The 25,857-nt window shown below is 44.2% G+C and overlaps 6 non-coding genes across 6 annotated transcripts; 4 read left to right on the forward strand and 2 right to left on the reverse strand.

The window, feature by feature from the left end:
• The first annotated feature begins 277 nt into the window (after positions 1 to 277).
• Positions 278 to 364, forward strand: TRNASTOP-UCA (transfer RNA opal suppressor (anticodon UCA)). The gene has a single exon. It is a non-coding gene; the product is annotated as a tRNA-Sec (tRNA).
• A 2,716-nt stretch (positions 365 to 3,080) lies between these two features.
• TRNASTOP-UCA (transfer RNA opal suppressor (anticodon UCA)) lies at positions 3,081 to 3,167 on the reverse strand. The gene has a single exon. It is a non-coding gene; the product is annotated as a tRNA-Sec (tRNA).
• Positions 3,168 to 7,491: 4,324 nt separating this feature from the next.
• Positions 7,492 to 7,578, forward strand: TRNASTOP-UCA (transfer RNA opal suppressor (anticodon UCA)). The gene has a single exon. It is a non-coding gene; the product is annotated as a tRNA-Sec (tRNA).
• Positions 7,579 to 11,083: 3,505 nt separating this feature from the next.
• Positions 11,084 to 11,170, reverse strand: TRNASTOP-UCA (transfer RNA opal suppressor (anticodon UCA)). Its single transcript has one exon. It is a non-coding gene; the product is annotated as a tRNA-Sec (tRNA).
• Positions 11,171 to 20,134: 8,964 nt separating this feature from the next.
• TRNASTOP-UCA (transfer RNA opal suppressor (anticodon UCA)) lies at positions 20,135 to 20,221 on the forward strand. Its single transcript has one exon. It is a non-coding gene; the product is annotated as a tRNA-Sec (tRNA).
• Positions 20,222 to 24,561: 4,340 nt separating this feature from the next.
• On the forward strand, positions 24,562 to 24,648 carry TRNASTOP-UCA (transfer RNA opal suppressor (anticodon UCA)). The gene has a single exon. It is a non-coding gene; the product is annotated as a tRNA-Sec (tRNA).
• Positions 24,649 to 25,857: the final 1,209 nt, after the last annotated feature.

Genomic DNA, 25,857 nt, shown 5'->3' on the forward strand with positions numbered 1-25,857 from the left:
ACAAGGTCAGAGGTCGCTCCGCCAGCAGGAAGGTCGCCGCTCCGCCATCTCCCACAATGCATTGCTGCCGGCTTCTATGCAAATAACATGGAAATGCTCCGCAGCAATATCCAGCGGTGGTTGGAGCCGCAGGTTCAGGGCAATTATCTCCCGATATTTCTCACACTGATTTCATATTTCCCTCAATAGTAAAACAATCAAATATTAATAATCTCCGTAACTTTACTTCTGACTTCAGGATCCACTATAAATAGGATCGAGCGATCCCAGATCTCCTGCCCGGATGATCCTCAGTGGTCTGGGGTGCAGGCTTCAAACCTGTAGCTGTCTAGGGACAGAGTGGTTCAATTCCACCCTCTGGGCGCTCACATTTTTGAGCAGAGGCCTTCTTTAAAAATCTTATAAAAACATTCAAGATCCTTATCTGGAGACTATTTATAGGTGATGCCGAGCAATTGTTGGAATAGGAAAGGGAACATCACTACTGGACAGAGACATTATACCAGGAAGGGTCCAAGGAGGAGGCACATTATTACTAGAGGGGGCCAGGATGGGGGACATTATACCACGATGGCGCCCAAGACAGTAGTAATGTCCCCTCTAAAGAATCCATATTCTCGCTGCTCGTATAGTAAAGAATCCATAATCTCATTGCCTGTATAGTAAAGAATCCATAGTCTCACTGCTATTACAGTAGAGAATTCATAGTCTCACTGCTCGTACAGTAAAGAATTCTTAGTCTCACTGCTTGTACAGTAAAAAATTCTTAGTCTCAGGGCACATAGCGTAAAGAATCCATAGTCTCACTGCTATTACAGTAGAGAATCCATAGTCTCACTGCTCTTACAGTAAAGAATTCTTAGTCTCACTGCTCGTACAGTAAAAAATTCTTAGTCTCAGTGCACATAGCGTAAAGAATCCATAGTCTCACTGCTCTTATAGCAAAGAATCCATAGTCTCACTGCTCGTACAGTAAAGAATCCATAGCATCACTGCTCTTATAGAAAAGAATCCATAGTCTCACTGCTCTTATATTAAAGAATCTATAGTCTCATTGATATTACAATAAACAATCCATAGTCTCACTGCTCGTACAGTAAAGAATTCTTAGTCTCACTGCTCATATAATAAAGAATCCATAGTTCACTGCTCGTAGAGCAAACAATCCATAGTCTCACTGCCATTACCGGAAAAAATCCATAGTCTCACTGCTCGCACAGTAAAGAATCTGGAGCGCCCCCAGACACAGGGCCACAAGATCTCGGTACCGGGCCTCTCTGGTTCGGTTCTGAGGCTGTCATGGTGGCTAGACCCGGTCCGTGACCCTGCTAAGGGGCGTCCAAGAAAGGTGGTACAGTCTGTCAGGGGTTCGTGACGCCACCTGTGGTGTTCGTTCAGGGTGACCGACGCTGCTGTGGGGTCCGCTGGGGTGATGTGATGGCAGCTGGATGGTATACCTTCCCACAGGTGAATGTGTCCTCAGGGCTTCCCAGTAAGGTGGATGGTGATGGTGTGAGGTGCAGGCAAACGAGGACACAAGGTTGCAGTCTCTTTACTGAAGACTTCAGGATCCTCAGTCCAGAGCACGTTTAACAGGGCTGTCTGAGACCGGCCGGTCCGATGGGCACATCCAGAGTTCCCTTTGCAGGTGGAAATCGTTGCCTACCACTAGCGCCTGTGTGTTGTAGTCCTACCCTGCTGAGCATTCGGAATAGTCCTCACAACTTCTGTTCTCGTTCGTTCGTTCTTTCTAATTCTCTCTTTCTCTTTAGTTCCAGATGTTGCTAGTTTCTCGTCCCCCAGGTATGTTTTGGCTAGGACGCACCCGTATGACGGGAAGGCTTGGAGGTCTTCCGGGACCCTAGAGACGCCCCTCTCCCACTGTTGCCCCCTATGTCTTCTTAGGAAATTTAAGGTAGACAGCCAACCTATAATTAACTGTCCTGCGGAGTTTGAAGTAAGGCATAGAGTCAGTTACTCACGCGGTGTTCCGGCCACCGACTACGCGCCTCAGTAGGATGTTGCCGTTCTCGGGGCAGGACTCTTACTGGCTCTCCTTTGTGCTTGATCTCGTTTACACTGTTCCACAATATCCTTCCCTTCGTGTCTCTTTCTTAGGATACCGCCGTGGGGTGTGCAGGCGCGGCTCTGTTACGTTCTGTTCTGTTCGCTAGTCACCTGCCAGGTTCCCACCCCTGACAGGGACCCCCCTGTGCCTTCTCCCTGCAACACCCCCTGCCACGGGATGTTGCCTGAATCCAACCCAGTCAGCTTCTGACTAACTTCCTCCCCAGCCCCTAGTTTTACCAGTGTGAGGAGTGGCCCAATAAATAAAGCCTTTTGCTCCCCCTAGTGGCCGGAGTGTGAAGTGTAATGTGTTCTGGTGATACCTGGTCAGGAGAATTCCTTCAGTGCCATCAGACGTACTGCCACTTCTCCTTAGCGGCAGAGTGTCATACTGCAACGACCAGATCTCTGGGGCGCTGCAAATCCATAGTGTCACTGCCATTACCGGAAAGAATCCATAGTCTCACTGCTCATACAGTAAAGAATCCATAGTCTCACTGCTTGTACAGTAGAGAATTTTTTTAGATTTTGCCTCCTCTGTCTCATCTTTCTTCTGTAATGAAGTGTCGGCTCCGTCGTTGTGATGCAGTGATGTCCTCCTTATGCTGGACGTCCCCTGGTGTTGGTGGCTCTGCGTCCACCACAGCGAGCAGTACTTGTGTCCTGAAGATCAATGTGTCTGCGGCCGGAGCGATCCTCTGACATCTGGAGGAGTCGCCCCAATTTCTGACCCTGAGATGAGAACTGATCACCGAGGGTCCGAAGCCCCAATCCCATAAAGATCGGCCGACATTGCTTTATGTCTAACGCTGAACGATCTCTTGTGGGAACTTCCTTACAGGGGGCTCCAGATAAAGCTCTCGGGGGTCTCCATGAGCCTCCGCCTCTTCTGCTCCTCCGGCTGCAGACATGGGGCAGTGTGAACAGCGCTCAGCCCCCAATAAATGCGAGAAGCCCCCTATAAATGGCTCCTGAGCTTCCAGCATAAGGAAAGACTCTGCCCAAAATGTGAGCGCCCAGAGGGTGGAATTGAACCACTCTGTCCCTAGACAGCTACAGGTTTGAAGCCTGCACCCCAGACCACTGAGGATCATCTGGGCAGGAGATCTGGGATCGCTCGATCCTATTTATAGTGGATCCTGAGGTCAGAAGTAAAGTTACGGAGATTATTAATATTTGATTGTTTTACTATTGAGGGAAATATGAAATCAGTGTGAGAAATATCGGGAGATAATTGCCCTGAACCTGCGGCTCCAACCACCGCTGGATATTGCTGCGGAGCATTTCCATGTTATTTGCATTGAAGCCGGCAGCAATGCATTGTGGGAGATGGCGGAGCGGCCACCTTCCTGCTGGCGGAGCGACCTCTGACCTTGTAGTGAGATCCGGACACAGATTAGACCTTTGTGAGCTGTGAACTGCGATCCGGGAATGTCGGAGTTAAAAAAGTAAAAATCTCACAAGGATAAGAATTGTAGCTGCAGTGTAAAGCATGGAGGAGGGAAAAATCATTGTAAGATTCTTCTCACATTAATAGACAATTCTCCAGGACTTGGAGCTGCTAATAACAGAGATGATACATGTGTGCACTGTGCAGCTTCTCACCAGGGACGTCTCGCTGATCGTTACCATTCATTTCCCCTATTATATTCTGTACCACCCAGACCACCATGACCTCTTCTCCCAACCAAAACTCTCCCTGCAAAATGGAACACAGACATCAGTGACTTATTGCATCCAGGAGCGTCCTTCCTATCCCACCTGATAATGCCCCTCTGTGCCCTATATAGTAATAATGCCCCCTCTGTGCCCAGAGAGTAATAATGCCCCCTCTGTGCCCCAGACAGTAATAATGCCCCCTCTGTGCCCCAGACAGTAATAATGCCCCCTCTGTGCCCTATAAAGTAATAATGCCCCCTCTGTGCCCTACTCAGTAATAAAGCCCCCTCTGTGCCCCAGACAGTAATAATGCCCCCTCTGTGCCCTAGAGAGTAATAATGCCCCTCTGTGCCCTATATAGTAATAATGCCCCCTCTGTGCCCAGAGAGTAATAATGCCCCCTCTGTGCCCTAGAGAGTAATAATGCCCCCTCTGTGCCCAGAGAGTAATAATGCCCCCTCTGTGCCCAGAGAGTAATAATGCCCCCTCTGTGCCCTAGAGAGTAATAATGCCCCCTCTGTGCCCTAGAGAGTAATAATGCCCCCTCTGTGCCCTAGAGAGTAATAATGCCCCTCTGTGCCCTATATAGTAATAATGCCCCCTCTGTGCCCTAGAGAGTAATAATGCCCCTCTGTGCTCTACACAGTAATCCAAGAAGTATCATTTCTCCTTGTTCAGAGTGACATGATAAGTATGTTGAGATGAGGAGACTTAAAGCCACAACGCTCCTCTGAGTAATATGCAAATTGTCTCTTCAGAGAGGAGTAGAACTTTCTGCCACCTATTGGAAGTAGCAATCCTAACAGTCAATGTCGACCCTTTAATGAGCCTTGTCACATGTCTCTGAGGAGACAATTTGCATATTTCCCAGAGGAGCATTGCGGCTTTAAGTCTCCTCACCTCGACATGCTTATCATGTCACTCTCCACAAGGAGAAATGATACATCTTGGATCCCGGTCAGCCAAACCAGATCTAACACTTTGCACTGATGAGTGGCAGAACCCCGAAACACAGTGTCTGCAAATTGAGATTCTGGTTTGACTTTTATCCTAAGTCATGTGACAAGGCTCGTTAAAGGGTCGACATTAACTGTTAGGATTGCTACTTCCAATAGGTGGCACTAGAGTTCTAGTCCTCTTCCTCTCTGATGAGATAATCTACACAGTAAAAATGCTCTCTCTGTGACCTATACAGTAATAACGCCCCCTCTGGGCCTAAACAGTAACAATGCCCCCTCTGTGCCCTAGACAGTAATAAATTAGTGTCTAGGGCACAGAGGGGCATTATTACTGTATAGGTCAAAAGGGGGCATTATTTCTCTCTAGGACACAGATGGGCATTATTTTTGAGTAGGGCACAGAGGGGCATTATTACTGTATAGGGCACAGAGGGGCATTATTACTGAGTAGAGCACAGAGGGGCATTATTACTTTATAGGGCACAGAGGGGGCATTATTACTGAGTAAGGCACAGAGGGGCTTTATTACTTTATAGGGCACAGAGGGGGCATTATAACTTTATAGGGCACAGAGGGGGCATTATTACTGAGTAGGGCACAGAGGGGCTTTATTACTGAGTAGGGCACAGAGGGGCATTATTACTGAGTAGGGCACAGAGGGGCATTATTACTGTATAGGTCAAAATGGGGCATTATTTCTCTCTAGGACACAGAGGGGCATTATTACTGAGTAGGGCACAGAGGAGCATTATTACTGTATAGGTCAAAAGGGGGCATTATTTCTCTCTAGGACACAGATGTGCATTATTACTGAGTAGGGCACAGAGGGGCATTATTACTGAGTAGAGCACAGAGGGGCATTATTACTTTATAGGGCACAGAGGGGGCATTATTACTGAGTAGGGCACAGAGGGGCTTTATTACTTTATATGGCACAGAGGGGGCATTATTACTTTATAGGGCACAGAGGGGGCATTATTACTGAGTAGGGCACAGAGGGGCATTATTACTGAGTAGGGCACAGAGGGGCATTATTACTGAGTAAGGCACAGAGGGGCTTTATTACTTTATAGGGCACAGAGGGGGCATTATAACTTTATAGGGCACAGAGGGGGCATTATTACTGAGTAGAGCACAGAGGGGCATTATTACTTTATAGGGCACAGAGGGGGCATTATTACTGAGTAAGGCACAGAGGGGCTTTATTACTTTATAGGGCACAGAGGGGGCATTATAACTTTATAGGGCACAGAGGAGGCATTATTACTGAGTAGGGCACAGAGGGGCTTTATTACTGAGTAGGGCACAGAGGGGCATTATTACTGAGTAGGGCACAGAGGGGCATTATTACTGTATAGGTCAAAATGGGGCATTATTTCTCTCTAGGACACAGAGGGGCATTATTACTGAGTAGGGCACAGAGGAGCATTATTACTGTATAGGTCAAAAGGGGGCATTATTTCTCTCTAGGACACAGATGTGCATTATTACTGAGTAGGGCACAGAGGGGCATTATTACTGAGTAGAGCACAGAGGGGCATTATTACTTTATAGGGCACAGAGGGGGCATTATTACTGAGTAGGGCACAGAGGGGCTTTATTACTTTATATGGCACAGAGGGGGCATTATTACTTTATAGGGCACAGAGGGGGCATTATTACTGAGTAGGGCACAGAGGGGCATTATTACTGAGTAGGGCACAGAGGGGCATTATTACTGTCTAGGGCACAGAGGGGCATTATTACTGAGTAGAGCACAGAGAGGCATTATTACTTTATAGGGCACAGAGGGGGCATTATTACTGAGTAGGGCACAGAGGGGCTTTATTACTGAGTAGGGCACAGAGGGGCTTTATTACTGAGTAGGGCACAGAGGGGCATTATTACTTTATAGGGCACAGAGGGGCATTATTACTGTCTAGGGCACAGAGGGGCATTATTACTGTCTAGGGCACAGAGGGGGCTTTATTACTGAGTAGGGCACAGAGGGGCATTATTACTTTATAGGGCACAGAGGGGGCATTATTACTGTCTAGGGCACAGAGGGGCATTATTACTTTATAGGGCACAGAGGGGGCATTATTACTGTCTGGGGCACAGAGGGGGCATTATTACTCTCTAGGGCACAGAGGGGGCATTATCAGGTGGGATAGGAAGGACGCTCCTGGATGCAATAAGTCATTGATGTCTGTGTTTCCATTTTGCAGGGGGAGTTTTGGTTGGGAGAAGAGGTCATGGTGGTCTGGGTGGTACAGAATATAATAGGGGAAATGAATGCTAACGATCAGCGAGACGTCCCTGGCGAGAAGCTGCACAGTGCACACATGTATCATCTCTACTATTAGCAGATCCAAGTCCTGGAGAATTGTCTATTAATGTGAGAAGAATCTTACAATGATTTTTCCCTCCTCCATGCTTTACACTGCAGCTACAATTCTTATCCTTGTGAGATTTTTACTTTTTTAACTCCGACATTCCCGGATCGCAGTTCACAGCTCACAAAGGTCTAATCTGTGTCCGGATCTCACTACAAGGTCAGAGGTCGCTCCGCCAGCAGGAAGGTGGCTGCTCCGCCATCTCCCACAATGCATTGCTGCCGACTTCTACGCAAATAACATGGAAATGCTCCGCAGCAATATCCAGCGGTGGTCGGAGCTGCAGGTTCAGGGCAATTATCTCCCGATATTTCTCACACTGATTTCATATTTCCCTCAATAGTAAAACAATCAAATATTAATAATCTCCGTAACTTTACCTCTGACCTCAGGATCCACTATAAATAGGATCGAGCGATCCCAGATCTCCTGCCCAGATGATCCTCAGTGGTCTGGGGTGCAGGCTTCAAACCTGTAGCTGTCTAGGGACAGAGTGGTTCAATTCCACCCTCTGGGCGCTCACATTATTGAGCAGAGGCCTTCTTTAAAAATCTTATGAAAACATTCAAGATCTTTATCAGGAGACTCTTCATGGGTGGTGCCGAGCAATTGTGGGAATAGAACACAGAACATCACTACTGGAAAGGGACATTATAACAGGAAGGGTCCAAGAAGGAGGCACATTATAACTAGAGAGGGGCAGGATGGGGCCCAAGACAGTAGTAATGTTCCCTCTAAAGAATCCATAGTCTCACTGCTCATATAGTAAAGAATCCATACTCTCACTGCTCGCAGAGTAAAGAATCCATAGTCTCACTGCTCTCAGAGTAAAAATCCATAGTCTTACTGCTTTTACAGTAAAGAATCCATAGTCTCACTGCTCATACAGTAAATAATTCTTAGTCTCACTGCTCGTAGAGTAAAGAATCCAAAGTCTAACTGCTCATACAGGAAAGAATCCATAGTCTCACTGCTCATACAGTAAAGAATCCATAGTCTCACTGCTCATACAGTAAAGAATCCAAAGTCTTACTGCTCTTACAGTAAAGAATCCATAGTCTCACTGCTTGTACAGTAGAGAATCCATACTCTCACTGCTTGTACAGTAAAACATACATTGTCTCACTGCTCGCACAGTAAAGAATCCATAGTCTCACTGCTCATATAGTAAAGAATCCATAGCGTCACTGCTCTTATAGTAAAAAATCCACAGTCTCACTGTTCGTACAGTAAAGAATCCATAGTCTCACTGCTCGTATAGTAAAGAATCCATAGTTTCACTGCTTACACAGTAGAGAATCCATAGTCTCACTGCTCTTACAGTAAAGAATTCATAGTCTCAATGCTTGTACAGTAAAGAATCCATAGTCTCACTGCTCGTACAGTAAAGAATCCATAGTCTCACTTCTCGTATAGTAAAGAATCCATAGTCTCACTGCTCACACAGTAAAGGATCCATAGTCTCACTGCTCATACAGTAAAGAATCCATAGTCTCACTGCTCGTATAGAAAAGAATGTATAGTCTCACTGTTCTTACAGTAAAGAATCCATAGTCTCACGGCTCACACAGTAAAGAATCCATAGTCTCACTGCTCATACAGTAAATAATCCATAGTCTCACTGCTCATACAGTAAAGAATCCATAGTCTCACTGCTCTTACAGTAAAGAATCCGTAGTCTCACTGCTCGTACAGTAGAGAATCCACAGTATCACTGCTCGTACAGTAGAGTATCCATAGTTTCCCTGCTCATACAGTAGAGAATCCATAGTCTCACTGCTCGTACAGTAAAGAATCCATAGTCTCACTGCTCGTATAGTAAATAATCCATAGTCTCATTGCTTATACAGTAGAGAATCCATAATCTCACTGCTCTTACAGTAAAAAATCCAGTCTCACTGCTCGTACAGTAAAGAATCCATAGTCTCACTTCTCCTACAGTAAAGAATCCATCGTCTCACTGTTCTTACAGTAAAGAATCCATAGTCTCAATGCTCGTACAGTAGACAATCCATAGTCTACTGCTCATACAGTAAAGAATCCGTAGTCTCACTGTTCATACAGAAAAGAATCCATAGTCTCACTGCTTGTACAGTATAGAATCCATAGACTCACTGCTCACATAGTAAAGAGTCCATAGTCTCACTGCTCTTAGTTACATAGTAACATAGTAACATAGTTAGTAAGGCCGAAAAAAGACATTTGTCCATCCAGTTCAGCCTATATTCCATCATAATAAATACCCAGATCTACGTCCTTCTACAGAACCTAATAATTGTATGATACAATATTGTTCTGCTCCAGGAAGACATCCAGGCCTCTCTTGAACCCCTCGACTGAGTTCGCCATCACCACCTCCTCAGGCAAGCAATTCCAGATTCTCACTGCCCTAACAGTAAAGAATCCTCTTCTGTTATGTTGGTGGAAAAACCTTCTCTCCTCCAGACGCAAAGAATGCCCCCTTGTGCCCGTCACCTTCCTTGGTATAAACAGATCCTCAGCGAGATATTTGTATTGTCCCCTTATATACTTATACATGGTTATTAGATCGCCCCTCAGTCGTCTTTTTTCTAGACTAAATAATCCTAATTTCGCTAATCTATCTGGGTATTGTAGTTCTCCCATCCCCTTTATTAATTTTGTTGCCCTCCTTTGTACTCTCTCAAGTTCCATTATATCCTTCCTGAGCACTGGTGCCCAAAACTGGACACAGTACTCCATGTGCGGTCTAACTAGGGATTTGTACAGAGGCAGTATAATGCTCTCATCACGTGTATCCAGACCTCTTTTAATGCACCCCATGATCCTGTTTGCCTTGGCAGCTGCTGCCTGGCACTGGCTGCTCCAGGTAAGTTTATCATTAACTAGGATCCCCAAGTCCTTCTCCCTGTCAGATTTACCCAGTGGTTTCCCGTTCAGTGTGTAATGGTGATATTGATTCCTTCTTCCCATGTGTATAACCTAACATTTATCATTGTTAAACCTCATCTGCCACCTTTCAGCCCAAGTTTAAAGTAAAGAATCAATAGTCTCACTGCTTGTACAGTAGAGAATCCATAATCTCACTGCTCGTATAGTAAGGAATCCAAAGCATCACTGCTCATACAGTAGAGAATCCATAGTCTCACTGCTCTTACAGGAAAGAATCCATAGTCACACTGCTCTTACAGTAAAGAATCCATAGTCTCACTGTTCTTACAGTAAAGAATCCATAGTTTCACTGCTCTTACAGTAAAGAATCCATAGTCACACTGCTCTTACAGTAAAGAATCCATAGTTTCACTGCTCTTACAGTAAAGAATCCATAGTCTCACTGCTCTTACAGTAAAGAATCCATAGTCACACTGCTCTTACAGTAAAGAATCCATAGTCTCACTGTTCTTACAGTAAAGAATCCATAGTTTCACTGCTCTTACAGTAAAGAATCTATAGTCTCACTGCTCTTACAGTAAAGAATCCATAGTCTCCCTGCTATTACAGTAGAGAATCACCTTCTGTGACTGTGCTGTAGCCTTCTTTCCTGTAGCTGTAGATTTTGCCTCCTCTGTCTCCTCATCTATCTTCTGTAATGAAGTGTCGGCTCCGTCGTTGTGATGCAGTGATGTCCTCCTTATGCTGGACGTCCCCTGCTGTCGGTGGCTCTGCGTCCACCACAGCGAGCAGTACTTGTGTCCTGAAGATCAATGTGTCTGCGGCCGGAGCGATCCTCTGACATCTGGAGGAGTCGCCCCAATTTCTGACCCTGAGATGAGAACTGATCACCGAGGGTCCGAAGCCCCAATCCCATAAAGATCGGCCGACATTGCTTTATGTCTAACGCTGAACGATCTCTTGTGGGAACTTCCTTACAGGGGGCTCCAGATAAAGCTCTCGGGGGTCTCCATGAGCCTCCGCCTCTTCTGCTCCTCCGGCTGCAGACATGGGGCAGTGTGAACAGCGCTCAGCCCCCAATAAATGCGAGAAGCCCCCTATAAATGGCTCCTGAGCTTCCAGCATAAGGAAAGACTCTGCCCAAAATGTGAGCGCCCAGAGGGTGGAATTGAACCACTCTGTCCCTAGACAGCTACAGGTTTGAAGCCTGCACCCCAGACCACTGAGGATCATCTGGGCAGGAGATCTGGGATCGCTCGATCCTATTTATAGTGGATCCTGAGGTCAGAAGTAAAGTTACGGAGATTATTAATATTTGATTGTTTTACTATTGAGGGAAATATGAAATCAGTGTGAGAAATATCGGGAGATAATTGCCCTGAACCTGCGGCTCCGACCACCGCTGGATATTGCTGCGGAGCATTTCCATGTTATTTGCATTGAAGCCGGCAGCAATGCATTGTGGGAGATGGCGGAGCGGCCACCTTCCTGCTGGCGGAGCGACCTCTGACCTTGTAGTGAAACCAAGGGATTCAAGCTTCAGGAGGCTAATTTGCATATTCCAGGTGCCTTCTGGGAGAAGCGAAGTCTCCCTAAGCTAGAAGATCGTTGGGTACAGCCGGGACCAGCTGCTTCGAAAGCATCACCAAACCAGGGATTCAAGCTTCAGGAGGCTAATTTGCATATTCCAGGTGCCTTCTGGGAGAAGCGAAGTCTCCCTAAGCTAGAAGATCGTTGGGTACAGCCGGGACCAGCTGCTTCGAAAGCATCACCAAACCAGGGATTCAAGCTTCAGGAGGCTAATTTGCATATTCCAGGTGCCTTCTGGGAGAAGCGAAGTGTCCCTAAGCTAGAAGATCGTTGGGTACAGCCGGGACCAGCTGCTTCGAAAGCATCACCAAACCAGGGATTCAAGCTTCAGGAGGCTAATTTGCATATTCCAGGTGCCTTCTGGGAGAAGCGAAGTGTCCCTAAGCTAGAAGATCGTTGGGTACAGCCGGGACCAGCTGCTTCGAAAGCATCACCAAACCGCGCGCCATAAGGCGCGCGAATTTTTGCCTGTAGGACATTATTGCAAGAGAGCTTGGCTGAGTAGATTACACAAGAAGGAAAACACACAGCAAGTCAGCAGGATCTAGGAGCAACATGGCAGATGTGACAACCTACATGGTGAGCTGCAGCATGTGCTACATGTTCACAGATCGACCAGAAGAAGAATCCAATTTCACCTGTCAGAAGTGTAGACTAGTGGCCCTTTTAGAAGAAAAGGTGCGGGGTCTGGAAGAAAGAATAGCAACTTTGAAACTCATCAAAGAGAATGAAGACTTTCTAGACAGAACAGAAGCATCTCTACTGGTCACAGAAGGTGCAAAAAGTGTCAGAGAACCTCCAAAAGCAGATGAGTGGAAGCATGTGACCAAAAGAAGCAAGAAGACCATGGAGAAATCACCAACCACACAACTGAAGAACCGATATCAAATCTTTCTAGAGGATGAAGATGGCACACCTAAGAATGAAGCAATACCAGCAAGCAAAAAAGAAAAGGGCACACAGCAACAAGTGACAGCAAAAAGTACAGCCAAGAAGCAACGAAGAGTGGTGGTGGTGGGAGACTCACTACTGAGAGGCACAGAAGCAGCCATCTGCAGACCGGACATAACTGCAAGAGAAGTATGCTGCCTTCCAGGTGCGATGATCAAGGATGTGACCGATAGGATACCAAAGCTCTTCAGCTCCAAGGACGTCCACCCATTTCTTCTGATACATGTTGGCACCAATGACACGGCAAGGAAGGACCTACCGACAATCTGCAAGGACTTTGAAGAGTTGGGGAAGAAAGTAAAGGAACTGGATGCACAGGTAGTTTTTTCTTCTATCCTTCCAGTAGATGGGCATGGCACCAGGAGATGGAACAGGATCCTTGATGCAAACAACTGGCTAAGACGATGGTGCAGACAACAAGGATTTGGATTCCTGGACCACGGTGTGAATTACTGGTATGATGGACTCCTCGCCAGAGACGGACTACACCTCAACAAACCTGGGAAACACACATTCGCCAGAAGACTCGCTACACTCATCAGGAGGGCGTTAAACTAGAAGAAGAGGGGACGGGAAGAAAAACATTAGACTCGAACAAAGACGACCCAGGAAAACATACTCAGAAGGGAGGTAAGAACATTTCTAAAACAATCCACAGTGAGGAGATTGGAACAAAACAAAATCCTCTAAACTGCATGCTCGCAAACGCCAGAAGCCTGACAAACAAGATGGAAGAACTAGAAGCAGAAATATCTACAGGTAACTTTGACATAGTGGGAATAACCGAGACATGGTTAGATGAAAGCTATGACTGGGCAGTTAACTTACAGGGTTACAGTCTGTTTAGAAAGGATCGTAAAAATCGGAGAGGAGGAGGGGTTTGTCTCTATGTAAAGTCTTGTCTAAAGTCCACTTTAAGGGAGGATATTAGCGAAGGGAATGAGGATGTCGAGTCCATATGGGTTGAAATTCATGGAGGGAAAAATGGTAACAAAATTCTCATTGGGGTCTGTTACAAACCCCCAAATATAACAGAAACCATGGAAAGTCTACTTCTAAAGCAGATAGATGAAGCTGCAACCCATAATGAGGTCCTGGTTATGGGGGACTTTAACTACCCGGATATTAACTGGGAAACAGAAACCTGTGAAACCCATAAAGGCAACAGGTTTCTGCTAATAACCAAGAAAAATTATCTTTCACAATTGGTGCAGAATCCAACCAGAGGAGCAGCACTTTTAGACCTAATACTATCTAATAGACCTGACAGAATAACAAATCTGCAGGTGGTTGGGCATTTAGGAAATAGCGACCACAATATTGTGCAGTTTCACCTGTCTTTCACTAGGGGGACTTGTCAGGGAGTCACAAAAACATTGAACTTTAGGAAGGCAAAGTTTGAACAGCTTAGAGATGCCCTTAATCTGGTAGACTGGGACAATATCCTCAGAAATGAGAATACAGATAATAAATGGGAAATGTTTAAGAACATCCTAAATAGGCAGTGTAAGCGGTTTATACCTTGTGGGAATAAAAGGACTAGAAATAGGAAAAACCCAATGTGGCTAAACAAAGAAGTAAGACAGGCAATTAACAGTAAAAAGAAAGCATTTGCACTACTAAAGCAGGATGGCACCATTGAAGCTCTAAAAAACTATAGGGAGAAAAATACTTTATCTAAAAAACTAATTAAAGCTGCCAAAAAGGAAACAGAGAAGCACATTGCTAAGGAGAGTAAAACTAATCCCAAACTGTTCTTCAACTATATCAATAGTAAAAGAATAAAAACTGAAAATGTAGGCCCCTTAAAAAATAGTGAGGAAAGAATGGTTGTAGATGACGAGGAAAAAGCTAACATATTAAACACCTTCTTCTCCACGGTATTCACGGTGGAAAATGAAATGCTAGGTGAAATCCCAAGAAACAATGAAAACCCTATATTAAGGGTCACCAATCTAACCCAAGAAGAGGTGCGAAACCGGCTAAATAAGATTAAAATAGATAAATCTCCGGGTCCGGATGGCATACACCCACGAGTACTAAGAGAACTAAGTAATGTAATAGATAAACCATTATTTCTTATTTTTAGTGACTCTATAGCGACAGGGTCTGTTCCGCAGGACTGGCGCATAGCAAATGTGGTGCCAATATTCAAAAAGGGCTCTAAAAGGGAACCTGGAAATTATAGGCCAGTAAGTCTAACCTCTATTGTTGGTAAAATATTTGAAGGGTTTCTGAGGGATGTTATTCTGGATTATCTCAATGAGAATAACTGTTTAACTCCATATCAGCATGGGTTTATGAGAAATCGCTCCTGTCAAACCAATCTAATCAGTTTTTATGAAGAGGTAAGCTATAGACTGGACCACGGTGAGTCATTGGACGTGGTATATCTCGATTTTTCCAAAGCGTTTGATACCGTGCCGCACAAGAGGTTGGTACACAAAATGAGAATGCTTGGTCTGGGGGAAAATGTGTGTAAATGGGTTAGTAACTGGCTTAGTGATAGAAAGCAGAGGGTGGTTATAAATGGTATAGTCTCTAACTGGGTCGCTGTGACCAGTGGGGTACCGCAGGGGTCAGTATTGGGACCTGTTCTCTTCAACATATTCATTAATGATCTGGTAGAAGGTTTACACAGTAAAATATCGATATTTGCAGATGATACAAAACTATGTAAAGCAGTTAATACAAGAGAAGATAGTATTCTGCTACAGATGGATCTGGATAAGTTGGAAACTTGGGCTGAAAGGTGGCAGATGAGGTTTAACAATGATAAATGTAAGGTTATACACATGGGAAGAGGGAATCAATATCACCATTACACACTGAACGGGAAACCACTGGGTAAATCTGACAGGGAGAAGGACTTGGGGATCCTAGTTAATGATAAACTTACCTGGAGCAGCCAGTGCCAGGCAGCAGCTGCCAAGGCAAACAGGATCATGGGGTGCATTAAAAGAGGTCTGGATACACATGATGAGAGCATTATACTGCCTCTGTACAAATCCCTAGTTAGACCGCACATGGAGTACTGTGTCCAGTTTTGGGCACCGGTGCTCAGGAAGGATATAATGGAACTAGAGAGAGTACAAAGGAGGGCAACAAAATTAATAAAGGGGATGGGAGAACTACAATACCCAGATAGATTAGCGAAATTAGGATTATTTAGTCTAGAAAAAAGACGACTGAGGGGCGATCTAATAACCATGTATAAGTATATAAGGGGACAATACAAATATCTCGCTGAGGATCTGTTTATACCAAGGAAGGTGACGGGCACAAGGGGGAATTCTTTGCGTCTGGAGGAGAGAAGGTTTTTCCACCAACATAGAAGAGGATTCTTTACTGTTAGGGCAGTGAGAATCTGGAATTGCTTGCCTGAGGAGGTGGTGATGGCGAACTCAGTCGAGGGGTTCAAGAGAGGCCTGGATGTCTTCCTGGAGCAGAACAATATTGTATCATACAATTATTAGGTTCTGTAGAAGGACGTAGATCTGGGGATTTATTATGATGGAATATAGGCTGAACTGGATGGACAAATGTCTTTTTTCGGCCTTACTAACTATGTTACTATGTTACTATGTAGTGAGATCCGGACACAGATTAGACCTTTGTGAGCTGTGAACTGCGATCCGGGAATGTCGGAGTTAAAAAAGTAAAAATCTCACAAGGATAAGAATTGTAGCTGCAGTGTAAAGCATGGAGGAGGGAAAAATCATTGTAAGATTCTTCTCACATTAATAGACAATTCTCCAGGACTTGGAGCTGCTAATAACAGAGATGATACATGTGTGCACTGTGCAGCTTCTCACCAGGGACGTCTCGCTGATCGTTACCATTCATTTCCCCTATTATATTCTGTACCACCCAGACCACCATGACCTCTTCTCCCAACCAAAACTCCCCTGCAAAATGGAACACAGACATCAGTGACTTATTGCATCCAGGAGCGTCCTTCCTATCCCACCTGATAATGCCCCCCTGTGCCCTATATAGTAATAATGCCCCCTCTGTGCCCAGAGAGTAATAATGCCCCCTCTGTGCCCCAGACAGTAATAATGCCCCCTCTGTGCCCCAGACAGTAATAATGCCCCCTCTGTGCCCTAGAGAGTAATAATGCCCCTCTGTGCCCCAGACAGTAATAATGCCCCCTCTGTGCCCTATAAAGTAATAATGCCCCTCTGTGCCCTATAAAGTAATAATGCCCCCTCTGTGCCCCAGACAGTAATAATGCCCCCTCTGTGCCCTAGAGAGTAATAATGCCCCTCTGTGCCCCAGACAGTAATAATGCCCCCTCTGTGCCCTATACAGTAATAATGCCCCCTCTGTGCCCTATAAAGTAATAATGCCCCCTCTGTGCCCTAGAGAGTAATAATGCCCCTCTGTGCCCCAGACAGTAATAATGCCCCCTCTGTGCCCTAGAGAGTAATAATGCTCCTCTGTGCCCTATAAAGTAATAATGCCCCCTCTGTGCCCCAGACAGTAATAATGCCCCCTCTGTGCCCTAGAGAGTAATAATGCTCCTCTGTGCCCTAGAGAGTAATAATGCCCCCTCTGTGCCCTATGCATGTAGAGGAGCTGCGGAGACACCGTCACGTGTTTTCTACTAAGCACTGCTCCTCATAGCCAGTTTCCTACTCCACACTGATGAGGGGCAAAAACCCCGAAACAGCTGTCTGTGGATGGATACCATGCTTGGCATAGGTGGTATTCCTTTATTGGATGTTTTCCTTTATTGGATGCTGCCCTACCCTTGGTTGTTCCTTCCCGGGGAAAGGCCTGGCTATTCACTGCCTGCGTTGAGAAACACGTGATGGTGTCTCCGCGGTGTTGGATGTTTTGGTCTCCACGAGGTCAATCATCCGTGCCTTTATAGACCCTCTGTGCCCTATACAGTAATTGAAGAAGTATCATTTCTCCTTGCAGAGAGTGACATGAGAAGCATCTCGAGGTGAGGAGACTTAAAGCCGCAATGCTCCTCTGGGAAATATGCAAATTGTCTCTTCACAGAGGAAGAGGACTAGAACTCTAGTGCCACCTATTGGAAGTAGAAATCCTAACAGTCAATGTCGACCCTTTAACGAGCCATGTCACATGACTCTGAGGAGACAATTTGCATGTTTCCCAGAGGAGCATTGTGGCTTTAATTCTCCTCACCTCAAGATGCTTAACATGTCACTCTCCGCAAGGAGAAACGATACTTCTTGGATCCCGGTCAGACGCCTCTCACAGAGCCAAACCAGATCTCCACTTTGCACTGAGGAGGGGCGGTACCCCGAAACACAGTGCCTGTAAATTGAGATTCATAGTAACATAGTAACATAGTTAGTAAGGCCGAAAAAAGACATTTGTCCATCCAGTTCAGCCTATATTCCATCATAATAAATACCCAGATCTACGTCCTTCTACAGAACCTAATAATTGTATGATACAATATTGTTCTGCTCCAGGAAGACATCCAGGCCTCTCTTGAACCCCTCGACTGAGTTCGCCATCACCACCTCCTCAGGCAAGCAATTCCAGATTCTCACTGCCCTAACAGTAAAGAATCCTCTTCTATGTTGGTGTAAAAACCTTCTCTCCTCCAGACGCAAAGAATGCCCCCTTGTGCCCGTCACCTTCCTTGGTATAAACAGATCCTCAGCGAGATATTTGTATTGTCCCCTTATATACTTATACATGGTTATTAGATCGCCCCTCAGTCGTCTTTTTTCTAGACTAAATAATCCTAATTTCGCTAATCTATCTGGGTATTGTAGTTCTCCCATCCCCTTTATTAATTTTGTTGCCCTCCTTTGTACTCTCTCTAGTTCCATTATATCCTTCCTGAGCACCGGTGCCCAAAACTGGACACAGTACTCCATGTGCGGTCTAACTAGGGATTTGTACAGAGGCAGTATAATGCTCTCATCATGTGTATCCAGACCTCTTTTAATGCACCCCATGATCCTGTTTGCCTTGGCAGCTGCTGCCTGGCACTGGCTGCTCCAGGTAAGTTTATCATTAACTAGGATCCCCAAGTCCTTCTCCCTGTCAGATTTACCCAGTGGTTTCCCATTCAGTGTGTAATGGTGATATTGATTCCCTCTTCCCATGTGTATAACCTTACATTTATCATTGTTAAACCTCATCTGCCACCTTTCAGCCCAAGTTTCCAACTTATCCAGATCCATCTGTAGCAGAATACTATCTTCTCTTGTATTAACTGCTTTACATAGTTTTGTATCATCTGCAAATATCGATATTTTACTGTGTAAACCTTCTACCTGATCATTAATGAATATGTTGAAGAGAACAGGTCCCAATACTGACCCCTGCGGTACCCCACTGGTCACAGCGACCCAGTTAGAGACTATACCATTTATAACCACCCTCTGCTTTCTATCACTAAGCCAGTTACTAACCCATTTACACACATTTTCCCCCAGACCAAGCATTCTCATTTTGTGTACCAACCTCTTGTGCGGCACGGTATCAAACGCTTTGGAAAAATCGAGATATACCACGTCCAATGACTCACCGTGGTCCAGCCTGGTTTGGCTATTATCCTAAGTCATGTGACAAGGCCGTATAGGGCACAGAGGGGCATTATTACTCTCTAGGGCACAGAGGGGGCATTATTACTGTCTGGGGCACAGAGGGGGCATTATTACTGTCTGGTGCACAGAGGGGGCATTATTACTCTCTAGGACACAGAGGGGCATTATTACTATATAGGGCACAGAGGGGGCATTATTACTGTCTGGGGCACAGAGGGGCATTATTACTCTCTAGGGCACAGAGGGGGCATTATTACTGTCTGGGGCACAGAGGGGGCATTATTACTGTCTGGGGCACAGAGGGGCATTATTACTCTCTAGGGCACAGAGGGGGCATTATTACTGTCTGGGGCACAGAGGGGGCATTATTACTGTCTGGGGCACAGAGGGGGCATTATTACTCTCTGGGGCACAGAGGGGGCATTATTACTATATAGGGCACAGAGGGGCATTATCAGGTGGGATAGGAAGGACGCTCCTGGATGCAATAAGTCATTGATGTCTGTGTTTCCATTTTGCAGGGGGAGTTTTGGTTGGGAGAAGAGGTCATGGTGGTCTGGGTGGTACAGAATATAATAGGGGAAATGAATGGTAACGATCAGCGAGACGTCCCTGGCGAGAAGCTGCACAGTGCACACATGTATCATCTCTACTATTAGCAGCTCCAAGTCCTGGAGAATTGTCTATTAATGTGAGAAGAATCTTACAATGATTTTTCCCTCCTCCATGCTTTACACTGCAGCTACAATTCTTATCCTTGTGAGATTTTTACTTTTTTAACTCCGACATTCCCGGATCGCAGTTCACAGCTCACAAAGGTCTAATCTGTGTCCGGATCTCACTACTAGGTCAGAGGTCGCTCCGCCAGCAGGAAGGTGGCCGCTCCGCCATCTCCCACAATGCATTGCTGCCGGCTTCTATGCAAATAACATGGAAATGCTCCGCAGCAATATCCAGCGGTGGTCGGAGCCGCAGGTTCAGGGCAATTATCTCCCGATATTTCTCACTCTGATTTCATATTTCCCTCAATAGTGAAACAATCAAATATTAATAATCTCCGTAACTTTACTTCTGACTTCAGGATCCACTATAAATAGGATCGAGCGATCCCAGATCTCCTGCCCGGATGATCCTCAGTGGTCTGGGGTGCAGGCTTCAAACCTGTAGCTGTCTAGGGACAGAGTGGTTCAATTCCACCCTCTGGGCGCTCACATTTTGGGCAGAGTCTTTCCTTATGCTGGAAGCTCAGGAGCCATTTATAGGGGGCTTCTCGCATTTATTGGGGGCTGCTTTCACACATCAGTTTTTTTCTTTCAGACACAATCCGGATCGTTTTTTTTATTACGCCGGATGTTTTTTTCCATAGAGTTGTATTAGCGCCGGATTGTGCCTGAAGGACTATCATTACACAAGATAAATGAGGAGACAGAGGAGGCAAAATCTACAGCTAGAGGAAAGAAGGCTACAGCACAGTCACAGAAGGTGATTCTCTGCAGTAAGAGCAGTGAGACTATGAATTATTTACTGTAAGAGCAGTTAGATTATGGATTCTTTACTGTAAGAGCAGTGAGACTATGGATTCTCTACTGTAAGAACAGTGAGACTATGGATTCTTTACTGTAAGAACAGTGAGACTATGGGTTCTTTACTGAAAGAACAGTCAGACTATGGATTCTTTACTGTAGGAGCAGTGAGACTATGGATTCTTTACTGTAAGAACAGTGAGACTATGGATACTTTACTGTAAGAGCAGTGAGACTATGGATTCTTTACTGAAAGAACAGTCAGACTATGGATTCTTTACTGTAAGAGCAGTGAGGCTATGGATTCTTTACTATATGAGCAGTGAAACTATGGATTCTTTACTGTAAGATCAGTGAGACTATGGATTATTTTCTGTAAGAGCGGTGAGACTATGGATTATTTAGTATAGGAGCAGTGAGACTATGGATTCTTTACTGTAGGAGCAGTGAGACTATGGATTCTTTAATGTAAGAGCAGTGAGACTATGGATTCTTTACAGTAAGAACAGTGAGACTATGGATTATTCAGTATATGAGCAGTGAGACTATGGATTCTTTAATGTAAGAGCAGTGAGACTATGGATTCTTTACTGTAAGAACAGTGAGACTATGGATTATACAGTATATGAGCAGTGAGACTATGGATTCTTTAATGTAAGAGCAGTGAGACTATAGAATCTTTACTGTAAGAACAGTGAGACTATGGATTCTTTAATGTAAGAGCAGTGAGACTATGGATTCTTTACTGTAAGAACAGTGAGACTATGGATTCTTTACTGTAGGAGTAGTGAGACTATGGATTGTTTAACGTAAGAACAGTGAGACTATGGATTATTTAACGTAAGAGCAGTGAGACTATAGATTCTTTACTGTAAGAACAGTGAGACTATGGATTCTTTAACGTAAGAGCAGTGAGACAATGGATTCTTTACTGTAAGAACAGTGAGACTATGGATTCTTTTATGTAAGAACAGTGAGACTATGGATACATTACTGTAAGAGCAGTGAGACTATGGATTCTTTACTGAAAGAACAGTCAGACTATGGATTCTTTACTGTAAGAGCAGTGAGGCTATGGATTCTTTACTATATGAGCAGTGAAACTATGGATTCTTTACTGTAAGATCAGTGAGACTATGGATTATTTTCTGTAAGAGCGGTGAGACTATGGATTATTTAGTATAGGAGCAGTGAGACTATGGATTCTTTACTGTAGGAGCAGTGAGACTATGGATTCTTTAATGTAAGAGCAGTGAGACTATGGATTCTTTACAGTAAGAACAATGAGACTATGGATTATTCAGTATATGAGCAGTGAGACTATGGATTCTTTAATGTAAGAGCAGTGAGACTATGGATTCTTTACTGTAAGAACAGTGAGACTATGGATTATTCAGTATATGAGCAGTGAGACTATGGATTCTTTAATGTAAGAGCAGTGAGACTATAGAATCTTTACTGTAAGAACAGTGAGACTATGGATTCTTTAATGTAAGAGCAGTGAGACTATGGATTCTTTACTGTAAGAACAGTGAGACTATGGATTCTTTACTGTAGGAGTAGTGAGACTATGGATTGTTTAACGTAAGAACAGTGAGACTATGGATTATTTAACGTAAGAGCAGTGAGACTATAGATTCTTTACTGTAAGAACAGTGAGACTATGGATTCTTTAACGTAAGAGCAGTGAGACAATGGATTCTTTACTGTAAGAACAGTGAGACTATGGATTCTTTAATGTAAGAGCAGTGAGACTATGGATTCTTTAATGTAAGAGCAGTGAGACTATGGATTCTTTACTGTAGGAGCAGTGAGACTATGGATTCTTTAACGTAAGAGCAGTGAGACTATGGAATCTTTACTGTAAGAATAGTGAGACTATGGATTCTTTACTGTAAGAACAGTGAGACTATGGATTCTTTACTGTAGGAGCAGAGAGACTATGGATTCTTTAATGTAAGAGCAGTGAGACTATGGATAATTTACTGTAAGAACAGTGAGACTATGGATTCTTTACTGTAGGAGCAGTGAGACTATGGATTCTTTAACGTAAGAGCAGTGAGACTATGGAATCTTTACTGTAAGAACAGTGAGACTATGGATTCTTTACTGTAGGAGTAGTGAGACTATGGATTGTTTAACGTAAGAACAGTGAGACTATGGATTATTTAACGTAAGAGCAGTGAGACTATGGATTCTTTACTGTAAGAATAGTGAGACTATAGATTCTTTACTGTAAGAACAGTGAGACTATGGATTCTTTAATGTAAGAGCAGTGAGACTATGGATTCTTTAATGTAAGAGCTGTGAGACTATGGATTATTTACTGTAAGAACAGTGAGACTATGGATTCTTTACTGTAGGAGCAGTGAGACTATGGATTCTTTAACGTAAGAGCAGTGAGACTATGGAATCTTTACTGTAAGAACAGTGAGACTATGGATTCTTTACTGTAAGAGCAGTGAGACTACGGATTCTTTACTGTAAGAACAGTGAGACTATGGATTCTTTACTGTAAGAGCAGTGAGACTATGGATTCTTTACTGTAAGAACAGTGAGACTATGGATTCTTTACTGTAAGAGCAGTGAGACTATGGATTCTTTACGGTAAGAGCAGTGAGACTATGGATTATTTAGCATATGAACAGTGAAACAATGGATTCTTTACTGTAAGAACAGTGAGACTATGGATTCTTTACTGTAAGAACAGTGAGACTATGGATTCTTTACTGTAAGAATAGTGAGACTATGGATTCTTTACTGTAAGAACAGTGAGACTATGGATTCTTTACTGTAAGAGCAGTGAGACTATGGATTCTTTACTGTAAGAACAGTGAGACTATGGATTCTTAACTGTAAGAGCAGTGAGACTATGGATTCTTTGCTGTAAGAGCAGTGAGTTTATGGCTTTTTTCTGTCACTGGTGAGGACCTCCACAGTACACTCATATGGTCTGCTGAGCTCTGGTGTAGACCTGATATCACCATTATATGGTCACTGTATGGGGGTAATATCAGTCCTAGTACAGAGGTTGTGATTAGTGATCTTTATGGCGGAATTATCACTACAATAATATTTTATTATGGTCTGGTCATATTTGTCTCTTATCTTGTAATATTATTATTGTGGTATTATTTCAGCTCATATGGCGGTATTATTATTATGACTATTGCACTATTGCAGGTGTTGTAAGTCTTGTTTCCAGCAGGCAGGGTAATATTAGTAATGGAGACCCCCATTTGGAGCAGGGGGCGAGGGGAGCACGGGACTGCTTACTTTCACATGGAATGGCTGAATTTCAGCTCCGGACCGGCCGTGCCTCATCTACATGTGTCTCCATAGGGCGGTACTATGGGAGCGGCCGTATAGGAAGCCATGCTTTACACTGCAGCACTTTCCCTTTTCCTTTCTCCTCTATTATGGCCGCATATATCAGCCTGGCCATCTGCTCTTTATTCTATGAGTTCAGGTCATTTAATCGATATTTCAGCTGATATTTACACTTGTGGCGCAGCCGGGCAGATTTTCCAATATTTTGTGACCCGTCCTGACCGGATTATTAGCAGCTCCAAGTCCTGGAGAATTGTCTATTAATGTGAGAAGAATCTTACAATGATTTTTCCCTCCTCCATGCTTTACACTGCAGCTACAATTCTTATCCTTGTGAGATTTTTACTTTTTTAACTCCGACATTCCCGGATCGCAGTTCACAGCTCACAAAGGTCTAATCTGTGTCCGGATCTCACTACAAGGTCAGAGGTCGCTCCGCCAGCAGGAAGGTCGCCGCTCCGCCATCTCCCACAATGCATTGCTGCCGGCTTCAATGCAAATAACATGGAAATGCTCCGCAGCAATATCCAGCGGTGGTCGGAGCCGCAGGTTCAGGGCAATTATCTCCCGATATTTCTCACGCTGATTTCATATTTCCCTCAATACTAAAACAATCAAATATTAATAATCTCCGTAACTTTACTTCTGACTTCAGGATCCACTATAAATAGGATCGAGCGATCCCAGATCTCCTGCCCGGATGATCCTCAGTGGTCTGGGGTGCAGGCTTCAAACCTGTAGCTGTCTAGGGACAGAGTGGTTCAATTCCACCCTCTGGGCGCTCACATTTTGGGCAGAGTCTTTCCTTATGCTGGAAGCTCAGGAGCCATTTATAGGGGGCTTCTCGCATTTATTGGGGGCTGCTTTCACACATCAGTTTTTTTCTTTCAGACACAATCCGGATCGTTTTTTTTATTACGCCGGATGTTTTTTTCCTATAGAGTTGTATTAGCGCCGGATTGTGCCTGAAGGACTATCATTACACAAGATAAATGAGGAGACAGAGGAGGCAAAATCTACAGCTAGAGGAAAGAAGGCTACAGCACAGTCACAGAAGGTGATTCTCTACAGTAAGAGCAGTGAGACTATGAATTATTTACTGTAAGAGCAGTTAGATTATGGATTCTTTACTGTAAGAGCAGTGAGACTATGGATTCTCTACTGTAAGAACAGTGAGACTATGGATTCTTTACTGTAAGAACAGTGAGACTATGGGTTCTTTACTGAAAGAACAGTCAGACTATGGATTCTTTACTGTAGGAGCAGTGAGACTATGGATTCTTTACTGTAAGAACAGTGAGACTATGGATACTTTACTGTAAGAGCAGTGAGACTATGGATTCTTTACTGAAAGAACAGTCAGACTATGGATTCTTTACTGTAAGAGCAGTGAGGCTATGGATTCTTTACTATATGAGCAGTGAAACTATGGATTCTTTACTGTAAGATCAGTGAGACTATGGATTATTTTCTGTAAGAGCGGTGAGACTATGGATTATTTAGTATAGGAGCAGTGAGACTATGGATTCTTTACTGTAGGAGCAGTGAGACTATGGATTCTTTAATGTAAGAGCAGTGAGACTATGGATTCTTTACAGTAAGAACAGTGAGACTATGGATTATTCAGTATATGAGCAGTGAGACTATGGATTCTTTAATGTAAGAGCAGTGAGACTATGGATTCTTTACTGTAAGAACAGTGAGACTATGGATTATACAGTATATGAGCAGTGAGACTATGGATTCTTTAATGTAAGAGCAGTGAGACTATAGAATCTTTACTGTAAGAACAGTGAGACTATGGATTCTTTAATGTAAGAGCAGTGAGACTATGGATTCTTTACTGTAAGAACAGTGAGACTATGGATTCTTTACTGTAGGAGTAGTGAGACTATGGATTGTTTAACGTAAGAACAGTGAGACTATGGATTATTTAACGTAAGAGCAGTGAGACTATAGATTCTTTACTGTAAGAACAGTGAGACTATGG

The sequence above is a fragment of the Ranitomeya imitator genome, chromosome 6 (assembly GCF_032444005.1).
Source record: "Ranitomeya imitator isolate aRanImi1 chromosome 6, aRanImi1.pri, whole genome shotgun sequence".
Lineage (NCBI taxonomy): Eukaryota > Metazoa > Chordata > Amphibia > Anura > Dendrobatidae > Ranitomeya > Ranitomeya imitator.